At 30.2% G+C, this 11,407-nt stretch overlaps 1 long non-coding RNA gene across 1 annotated transcript; it reads right to left on the bottom strand.

The window, feature by feature from the left end:
* Positions 1-799: 799 nt before the first annotated feature.
* Positions 800-3,586, bottom strand: LOC136090625 (uncharacterized). Its single transcript, XR_010643573.1, has 2 exons — positions 3,405-3,586; positions 800-1,589 (listed from the first exon to the last, which is right to left on the bottom strand). It is a non-coding gene; the product is annotated as an uncharacterized LOC136090625 (long non-coding RNA).
* Between the last annotated feature and the right edge of the window lie 7,821 nt (positions 3,587-11,407).

The following is an 11,407-nucleotide window of genomic DNA, read 5'->3' on the forward strand; positions in this document are numbered from 1 at the left end:
GCTACGGATGCAACGTTTTTAAAAACTTATCATTGACAACGAGTAACTTGTTTAATTTTAGATAATTAAATAGACTTTTAACTATTTTTTTAAATGAAATTATTGTGAAAATAACTTGCAGCTGTACTAAGAAATATTTTAAATAAAATACAAGACAACTGAATGTGAATAAAATCTACTTTCAGCTAAAGCTACTTTTACTGTTTTTGTTTATAATCTTTAAACCTTTTTAAAAAAAATTTTGAGCGCAGAAATTTTAAAATTTTTATTTATTCAGCAAAATGAACCTTTTAACTTTTTTGCATTTTTTGCTTATATGAGGATTCAATTTTTTTTGCAGGGTTAAAATAAAATCTTAATTGTTAACTTTTTGTAACCTGTTGCTACGGTACTCCTTTCCGATGTATATATATATATATATATATATATATATATATATATATATATATATATATATATATATATATATATATATATATATATATATATATATATATATATATGTATATATATATATATATAAAGAGAAATAGAGAAAGAGATCTCGAAAAGAGAATAAATAAATAGGAATTGGTTGATAAATATGGATGAATTACAAGGATTTGTAAAAAATAAATTTGTTTATAATTATATATATATATACAATTTTTTATATAGTCTAATATTAAATAAAATGGAACTTCACAACAAAAATATTAAACTCATTTGCAGAGTTTGTGGACAGTTACTTGGTAAAAAGCATTATTTTATAGGAGAAATTCTTAAAGTAAAATTAGAGAAGCTGTTTCATGTTGAAATGACAGATTTGGAAATTGTCCATCCTCCAAAAATGTGTAAAAAATGTTATTGTACAATGAACAATGTGCTTTCAAGAAAAACATCAACTGCCCTTGGTCTCTGTACTAAGTGGAAACCACACTGTGATGACTGTTTTACTTGCCAATCAGTAAAGTAAGCTTAGAAAAGGTTTAGTAGTTTCTAAACAACAATCTAGAAATAAAGCAAGATGTAGTGGCCGCCAAAAAAATGATTCAAAGATGTGGACATTTGCAATGTTCACTACCATAAAAGAAGCAATAACCATAATACAAGATGAAGACATAGATATATCAGAGCTAAATAATGAGTTAAATCCACATTTGCAACATTGCTTATGTAATATATATATGCGGTAAAATTCCAAAGCAACCTTTAACTTTAAAAAAATGCGAGCATCTTTTCTGCCTATTTTGTATTGTAGAAAATATTAAGTTCAAGCCAATTAGTAAAGCAATTTGTCCTCAATGCCAAGAATATTTATTATATGAAGATTCATTAGCAAGTAACACAACAAATTCTCTCATTAAAATGTTGACTGTTGCATGTATTTCAACACAATCTTCAATCTTTATGTAAAAAATATTCTAAATATATTCATATTGATTTTAACAGTTTCAAGCTAAAAAACATTAAAAAATAAAAAAATTTAAACACGAAATACAAAAAATATTTATATCGAGTTCCAAGAAAAAGTCTTTCTGCTTTAGTTTATTTTTCCCTTCTTTACAACAGGTTAGTTTCCTTTTCAAGACCCAAATATGGTTGGAATACTAAAAAAATATATACTATAATATTTGTTTGTTTTAAATCAATTTTTATCATAATTTATTAATTTTGAATCAATATGTACAAAACCAGACTGATGATTCAATAGATAGAATCAAAATTATAGCATTCAATTGATAAAATCAAAATCATAACCAATGGTATTTCTTTGAAGCAGGCAATACAGTTGATTTATTTGAAGTTATTGACTAAATCGAAAGCCTGGAATAATAAAATTCAAAATTTTGATCATAAATAAGAGTGCATAATAATATATGTATGTTTATGTGTATATATATATATATATATATATATATATATATATATATATATATATATATATATATATATATATATATATATATATATTAGAGCCTTGCGAATTGATTCGATTCGCGAATCAAGTGTTGCTTCGATTGAGTCGAAAAAAAAAGATTCAAGTTTTTTTGAATCATATTTTATTTTGCGAATGTTGATATTTTTTTAGATTTATAAAGCTAAAATGCAATTGAAATGGGTTTTTACCCCAGGTGGAGTAAGAGTAAATGAAAATAGTTCTAATATCACTTTTAAACAAAGGCCAAAAATATAATCCGGGCAAGAAGAATTTAATCAAAGAAAGATTTTTATTTTTTTGGAAAAAAAAATGCTTAAATTTGGTTTACCACGAATTGCTGATTCAATTCGCAAATCAAGACCTGCTTTGAGATTCAATTCGGAACAAAAAATGTCGATTTGCAGTACCCTAATATATATATATATGTGTGTGTGCGTGTGTGTGTGTGTGTGTAAATTATGTTAGTGTATTTTACAAATAGAGTGTTCAATGTTCTTAAAGAACAGAGCAATATTAAATGCCCTGCTAAATAATAACATTTCCAAAAAATGTATGCTATGTTTGCAAGAAAAATTTGAAATAATTACTCATTTAAATCAGGAAAATTTATTAAATTAAAAATTTGAATTAATTTCTAAATGTAAACACGAAAAAAAATACCTCTTAAAAAATTATAAAAACAAATGACCAAATTAAATTATCCCCATTCCAAAGAAATTTATTCAATAATTACTTTCTGTAACTTCCCGTTAACCAAAAAAATATAGTAATTTAAAAAAAAAAATTTTTATTTTTAGTTATAATAATTTATAACTTCCTGTAAAATAATTTTTTCTATAAATTGAATTTTTTTTAAATTTAGTAACTCTTCCTGATGATCCAGCAATGGTGAAACTTAAAGTTGAAGAAAAAAGTTATATAAGTGTTTTTTACTAATTTACATATATATATATATATATATATATATATATATATATATATATATATATATATATATATATATATATATATATATATATATATATATATATATATATATATATATATATATATTATGTTACTAACAAATAAAAATATTATGTTACTAACATATAACAATATTATGCTCTCTTCTTTAAGAATATTGAGCACTATACATATATATATATATATATATATATATATATATATATATATATATATATATATATATATATATATATATATATATATATATATATATATATACATATATATACATTTATACATATTTTTATATGCCACATATAGCCACATCGGAAAAGAGTACCATAGCAACAGGTTACAAATGTTTAATGATTAAGATTTTCTTTTAACCCTGCAAAAAAAATTGAATCCTCATATAAGCAAAAAATACAAAAAAGATAAAAGGTTCATCTTGCTGAATAAATTTAAATTAAAAAATTTCTACGCTCAAAAATATTTTAAAAAAGGTTTAAAATTGTAAACAAAACACTAAAGTTGCTTTAGCTGAAAGTAGATATTATTCACAATCAGAGGTCTTGCATTTTATTTGAAAAATTTCTTCGTACAGCTACAAGTTATTTTCAAAATAATTTCATGAAAAAACTAGTTAAAAACCTATTTAATTATCTAAAATTGAACAAACTACTCGTTGTCAATGATTAGTTTTCATAACGCTGTTACCGTAGACATTTTAAAAATTCTTCAATAAATGTAATTCCACTGCGCATGCGTATAATAACTTTCCTCCTGCAAACGACCGTGGACTGGCTTTAAAAAAATAATAATAAATTGAAAAAAAAAATTTCTTAAAACTAAAATTTACCCGACTGAATTGTGTCAAATGCCCGACTAGCCGACTAAATTTGTATAAAAACCGACTATAACTTGAAAATCAACTTCTTTTGGAGAAAGGGGGTGGAATATCCCCCTCCCACTCAGACATTCCCCCGTATAGGCGGCTCTGACTATGTATATATAGAGAGAGAGAGAGCAGCAGTGGTAATGCACTTGCCTCAGAAACAAAGAATCCCAATTCTGGGCAAGTTTTCGGGTAGAAAATGCACCGCTAACTGATTTGGTGGCCCACTCTTATTGCTTTTTGCCTCATTAAACTGATTTCATTGTTGCTTATCACGTGGTTTAGCATACTTTTTGCGTTTTTTGGTGGTCTTGCATGGTTTGCATTAGTAAAGAAGCTAATAGGATGGCCCTTCTCTTTGCCTTTTTTTAACCGTTATGCTCTACCAACAAAGTGTTCAAAAAACAACACCCTTGCATGAAGCACGTATTTCTTTTCCTTTAATTTTATTTCTGTAATTAAATTTAGCCAACCCTCTAAAAGTCACCCAAGTATATATATTTAATCGTGCATAATTCCCGTATCTTAAAGACCATATTCAATATTACAAAACAAATAATTATATTAAGGACTGTAAATAACTCGAAATTAAATGATTAGTAATACTACCTTGTTGCCGATAGGCTCACATTTTAAGAAGATTGGTACTCTGGTTATGAGAATTGGTGTTTACAAAGAATTGGAGTTATATTTTTTGAACTCGAATCAATAAGGGTACAAAATGAAATAAATTTTAAATACCAACATAATAATGAAAATAAATAAACTGATATGTATTCATTATATATTGATACAGACCTAATGGTTTGCTGGACCTAATGGTTTGCAGACCTTTCGCAAGACTTGCAGATTTGCAAGACTTTACAATTGTGCATGTCTTGCAAAATATTTTGCAAGACTTTGCAAGACTTGCAGACCTAATGGCTGCAGACCTAATGGTTTGCATATATTGACACAGACCTAATGGTAATGCTGGTTTAACTATATATTTCTCTATATCCTTTCACTTCTTTCTATTTTAGCCTCCAGCAGCAATTGATGTCAACACCATCAAAGGTTCTCACATAAAGTATTTTTTATGCCTAAATAGAACTAAGAACTTAATAATAAATATAACCGATTACGGAAGAAATCGATATCCGAGGCAAGAAAAAAATGTAAGGAAATTCTGTTACTAATCTCTCTAAAACGTCTCTAAAAGATGAACTAGATACTTTTGAGAGAGGGCTCAAATGGATAACAAAACTTCAGAAACCTATTTATAGTCTATACTAACGGCAAATTGAGAAATTTCAAAGAAGAATATACTGTTAGACGTTTTTCGAACAACAAAAAATAAGCAAAAACGAAAACAAGAAAATAGTAGCAGCAGTAGTAGGGGTAGAGAAAGTGGAGAAAACGGAAGTTAAACATCTTTTTCACAAGACCTAACTAAGACTGGACACCACTAACTGATAACAACGAAAAACTTAAAAGGTTTTGCACTATCATTGAAAGCACATCAAAAAGAACCCTAAAAACCTTTAGAAGTATTGTTGAAATGAAATCGAGTGAGTGCACGGCCATAGACCAAAGCATTACACCTATGACGAGCGAGACCCTAACAGTAACATTTTCAAAGAAGTAACAAAAAAAATCAACTTCAAGGGAGACCAACATCAGCAAGAAAGTGGCAAACTTTGTGCTTTCCTCAAAAGAAGTAAGAACCCCATTATTATAAAGGAAGGTATTCTATTAAGACAGATTGTATTATACTGTAAAGGGCTTACAAATAATATCTCCGAATATGTTGTTAAATACCTTCAACCAATGGCTGAAACCCATCATGCATACTTAAAAAAAATCCTTTTATCCATTTTACCTTCCTCATACTTTAGCAAGCTGTTAATAATAGTTCTCCCAAATAGCGTATTTTAGTTTCCGTCAAAAATTTGGAACATCAACGGATACAAGAATGACCCTCCTTATATCAATATATTTATGGGAGAGCTAGACAAGAAAATCTGCTCAGTTTTTAGAAAAAATATCATTGTATTTAAAAGATACTTAAATCTTTTTAACATTTTACGGTACCTTTGAATATCTGGAAAGCCTCAAGAAATTTGTAAATAGCCGGAATAAGAACATACACTTTACCATTAGCTGCTCACTAAGATCCATAAACATCAAGGATGTCATTCTAGAAAAGAATATAGATGGCACTATAGACTTTAAACTCTATATGAAACCAACTGAATATATATATATATATATATATATATATATATATATATATATATATATATATATATATATATATATATATATATATATATATTTATATACAAGGCCGTAGACAGTTTTTTTCGATGTTTGAACAAAGCATCTCTGAAACATGAAAAAAAATCCATTATTAAGTACGTTTATATATATGAGGAACGAGGACTTGCCTAAGAAACAAGAGATCCGTGGTTAAAACCCCACCTCTGTGCAAGCTTTGCGACATCGGTTAGTAAGGAGGCTCGAACTTCCAATTAAATGCTCATCCGCGGTGCTCTGTCATAAGACCGTAAGGACTTCTTGGGGCACACAAATAAAATTAAAAAAAAAAAAAGGCTGCTATGCAAAAAATTGCGGTGATTGGAGACTGGGAACAACATAAAAACGTTAGCCCCCCAGCCCCAAATAAGAGGGCAACGAGTCACGTATGTTTTTTTTTTCAATCTTAAATATAATTTATATTTATCGACGAATTTCAAATTTCTTATAAAGTTTATAATTCATGTTTCAAAGTTGCTTAGCTCAAACATCAAAAAAAGTTGTCTACGGTCTTGACATACGGACTTTCTAATGATAGGTACCTGAAAAAAACTTCCACATTAAGTATAGTTTATTTTTATTTGATCAGTCATTTAAACAAAAGATAATGCAATATGACATAACCGGGAATTGAACTCCGGTCTCCGCTACTCAGGTTCATAACATTAATATATCGGATAAGCATACACAAGTTAATTAGTAATTTTATCAAAATTAATATTTGTATATATTTAAAGACGTTTTTTAAATAGAGATCCCTATGCCGCAAACAAAGGGCTTTGGGGTCATATAAAGTATCTAATGTACCTCCTCCACCTATTTTTTTTTTCAATAAACTTTTTTATTGAAAAGTAGGGAAGGGGGTGGGAGGGAGGTATTTGAAATACGTACGTACTTTTTAAGGGGTTGGAGACTTATAAGTATGCATGGCAACAGGGGGAGGGAAGGGGGTCAAATTTCAATATTTTTGGCGTAAGTACTTTATGGACGACTCCTTACTCAGCGTTTTTTGAGTAATTGTTCAGTGCAACATAAACGGTCTGAATGACCAAGACAAACGCGACAACTTTTTTGGGTTTCTCAAAAAGTCCACCTTCGAACTTAATCTCCTTCAGAAAACAAAATCCGGACCTTCCACTGTTAAACAGTGGAGTGACAAATGGACTGGCGAGTCTATTTGGAACTCTGGTCTAAGTCATAACTGTTGTGGGGTTGCGGTTCTCTCTAAATCCAAAATGTCTTTAAACAAACTAAAAATGGACAATAACGGGAGAATATTAAACGTCATGATAAAATTTGATGAACACGAAATGCAGGTGCTGAATATTTACGCTCCTAATGTGCCGAGTGAATAGCGCCTTTTTTCGGCAACCTTGGAGACTTCTCGCAGAACACAGGACTACCCGTCCTGTTGGCCGGAGATTTCAACACGGTCGAAAGCCTGCCTCTGGGCACAGAAAGCATAAACAACGCTAAAAATTACACCTATAACATTGACGAAACTGAGGTCTTCCAAGTTAAGTATAGCCTAGTAGATGTTTTTTGCTTTAAATTTTCAAACAAATGAGAATTCACATGGCGAAATCAGAAGGTAAAATGTAGACTTAATAGAATCTACTGCCCTGATAAAATTTACAAAAAAGCAACATACATTGAAATTCTCACCAACCCCTTTTCCGACCACGAGTTCTTAACAACAACCGTCAGTTTTAGTAAAACTTGGAGAGGACCAGGATACTGGAAATTAAACTGTTCCTTTTTGGAAATAGAGGTGCATAGCAGAAAACTCTTAATTCAAGATTGGCAAAATAAAAAACGGTCCTATAAGTCAATTTTAAAATGGTGGGACAACTGCAAACTTTTTGTTAGGGCTGAGTCACAACATAGGGCTGAGTTAATACAGGAAAGTGCGAAAAACAAAAAGCACATCAAAAGGATCAAAAACGAAATCTTACGGGAGCGACAAAACGCTAACCTGAATTTAGATAGCATTAAAAAAAACGCGATGCTCTTTCCTTACTCAAGTTTCCGGAGTGTTTATTACACCTTCCAAGTTTATATATAACTTGGAAAAAATTCAACAGCGAAACAAGTCAATTACCGAAATTTGCAAGAATGACGGAACTTTGACAAGTGAACCTGGTGAAATACTCAACTCTCTTGTTTCATATTGTAAAAACTTTTTCACCAAAACTAAATTATGCAAAGACAGCCAAAACTATGTCTTGTTACACATCACGAAACATTTGGGTAATAATGAAAACAAAATTTTAAACACTCGCCTAATCGGCGCGGAACTTAAAGAAGTCCTTTTTAGATTTAAATTAAACTTTCAAGTTTAAAAAGGGCTTCTATTAGCTCCACGCCGGCTAGGCGGATGTTTAAATTTTTGTTTTCATCATCACTCAAATGTTTCGTGATGTGCAACAAGACATAGTTTTGGCTGTCTTTGCATAATTTAGCTTTGGTGTAAATATTGAAGGTATTTCTCCTTCTTCGATTAGTTTTGTTTCGTGCATTAAAATCTCCGGGCTATGACTGACTTTCAGCTGAGTTTACACATTTTTTTGGCACATTTTAGAAAAGGATTTTGAAGAACTTTCTTACCAAATACTTTTCGTAAAAAAACACCAGCAACTCTATGAAAAAATCAATAATTTTACTGATTCCCAAACAAGGAGATCTTACTGAATGCAAAAATTGGAGGCCCATATCCTTAATTGGCACTGATTACAAAATAATCACAAAAGCGCTGGCCCTAAGACTTGCAAAAGTAATGGGAAAATTATAGAACCAAATCAAACTTGCGGAATTCCAGGTAGAACAATATTCTCAAATTTACATTTATTCCGTAATCTTATAGATTACGCGAAATTTAAAAATTTACCATGTTTTATTTTATCAAAAGACCAAGAAAAGACGTTTGACAAAGTCGATCGAGCGTTTCTACTTCAAATTCTCCAAAAATTTTGTGTCTTTTATTAACACCTTATATTCAGATTTTATATTCAAGTTTCGGCATCTGTTCTGAATTGCGGATTATGTTTTTGTCGCCAAAGCTCTCGATTTGGTGATAAGAGCAGCATAATAGAAGGTACTACCAAGGACAACAAAACCTCTTAAACTACACCAGTACGCAGATGATTCGAACTTTTTTGCCAGGAACGTGAAATCTGTCCGCTATTTTTTCGAAAAAGTAAAGCTGTTTGAAAAAGCAAGTGGTTCAGTGATCAATGCCTCAAAAACCAAGGATCTTGCTCTTGGGGGTTTTGATCCGAAAATGTTCCCAGAATTGAATATGTCGTCCAATTCTGGGTAACAATGTGGAACAATGACACCGGTTTCAAAATATTAGGTGTTACTTTTTACACCAGACTGAGCGAAACTACCAACTTTAACTGGCTAGTAACTCTAAACAAAGTAGAGAAGAAACTCAAGTTTCTGGGACTACGTACTTTATCACTTAGGGAAAAGACTATGTCAATAAAAACGCTAGCAATGTTAAAAGTGTGGTTTCTGGCAAACATGCTGCCCATTCCCGAATGGGTAATAGAACGTCTGCACAGAGCTGTTTTCAAAGATCTGTAGCAAAGACTAATTTCAATCCGGTCAAGAAAGAGGCACTTTTTTTACCCGTCATAAGTGGGAGTTTCGGAATTTTATCACCAAAAGAGCAAAGTCTTGCACTTTGCCTTAAAACACTCTTTCAACTGAAAGAATGCGTAGAGGATAAAACTCTCCGCATTATTACTACTTTTCAAAGAATTGGTTGGCGAGTTCACTTATAAAATTTACGAACCAAAACCAAAGCTGGAATTTTTAAAACAGAACAATTTTCCAAAACATTGGGACAACAAAAATTCTCAGTACTACAAAAAAACAATTGAAATATTAGGCAAAAACGGGTCCCTGGTTAACATCTCCTTAAAATCAAAAAAAAATTTTTTACTTAGAAGTGGCAAAAAACAAAAAGACAATCGTGCCAGCCGAACTTTTCTAGAATAGTTCAACAAAAACGACAATGCCGTGGACCCAAATTTTTGGAAAAAAAACTTTACTTCCCACGCATGCGGACCGATACAAAATATTTTCTTTCGTTATTTACACAATATTCTAACATCTGTGGTCTTGCTAGCCAAAAGCACAAGACAACAGATCGTTAAAAGTGACAAATGCAAAACTTGTGGAAAAATTTAAGACAATGTTCATATCTTTGCCTACTGTCCTCCTTCTGTTGAAATATGGGAGTGTTTTAAACATGTAAAACTCCTTGACATCCCAAAATAACTTTTTTCCGATAAATTCGATTTTCTCAATTAAAACAGCGAATTTATCGGAGAAAAAACCTACTTTGCAGCTGCTGTTGACTCTCACTCAAACCATCATGAGTGCAATATGGAACAGCAGATGCCACCATATGTTAAGCAACACAAAAATTGACCCAATGGCAGTGATCAGGATAATTACCAGAAACATCAGGAATATTATTACTTTAAAATATAATTATCATATCCATAGAAACACTGCGGACATTTTCTGTCAATATTTTTGTATTAAGAACGTTTTTTGCCAAATAGAGAATGGAAATTTGAAACTTAACACATGAGCTAAAAATAAAACAATGACTTAAAGCTTTTTCTGTCCGGTGTTAAGGGTGTCCGAGTTGTCCGGGTTGTTTGACAAAATTATTGTTGCTCGTGTTCGACAGGTTCGGTGGTTCGGGCCGTACGAACACGGGCAAACAGAAAAACGTCAATCAGTCCGAACATCTCTACACATGAGCTAAAAATAAAACACTTAAAACAAGATGTGCATGTTTAGTAAAGATTTCCTCTACTCTGCAAATTTTTTTATTTTATACAACAAAATTATTGTTATTTATGATTAGAGAATCATTGCCAGCCCTTATTTTATGATATATTATTTTAACATATTAGTGTTATCTAATGTTTGTAACATACAGTTGGTGTAAAAGTCCTTTAACTTTTTAATTGTGTTAATAAAAATTTGTTTTTCTTAAACAAAACACCCTTTAACCTAATTAGAATATCAACCTTTTATATCTATCTCTCGATTTCTTTCCGCACAACGGCTGTAAAATAACAAAAAATATAAAATCAAGAAAGCACAAAAAATTATAAATAAAAATAAATAAATAAAAATTGAAAATATATATACATACATACATACATATATATATATATATATATATATATATATATATATATATATATATATATATATATATATATATATATATATATATATATATATATATATATATATATTCTCCAAAAATATATTATTGCTGAACTCAGCAATTTTCTCCAAAAACGCTGAGTTCA

This window comes from Hydra vulgaris, chromosome 14 (genome assembly GCF_038396675.1).
Source record: "Hydra vulgaris chromosome 14, alternate assembly HydraT2T_AEP".
In the NCBI taxonomy this organism is placed as follows: domain Eukaryota; kingdom Metazoa; phylum Cnidaria; class Hydrozoa; order Anthoathecata; family Hydridae; genus Hydra; species Hydra vulgaris.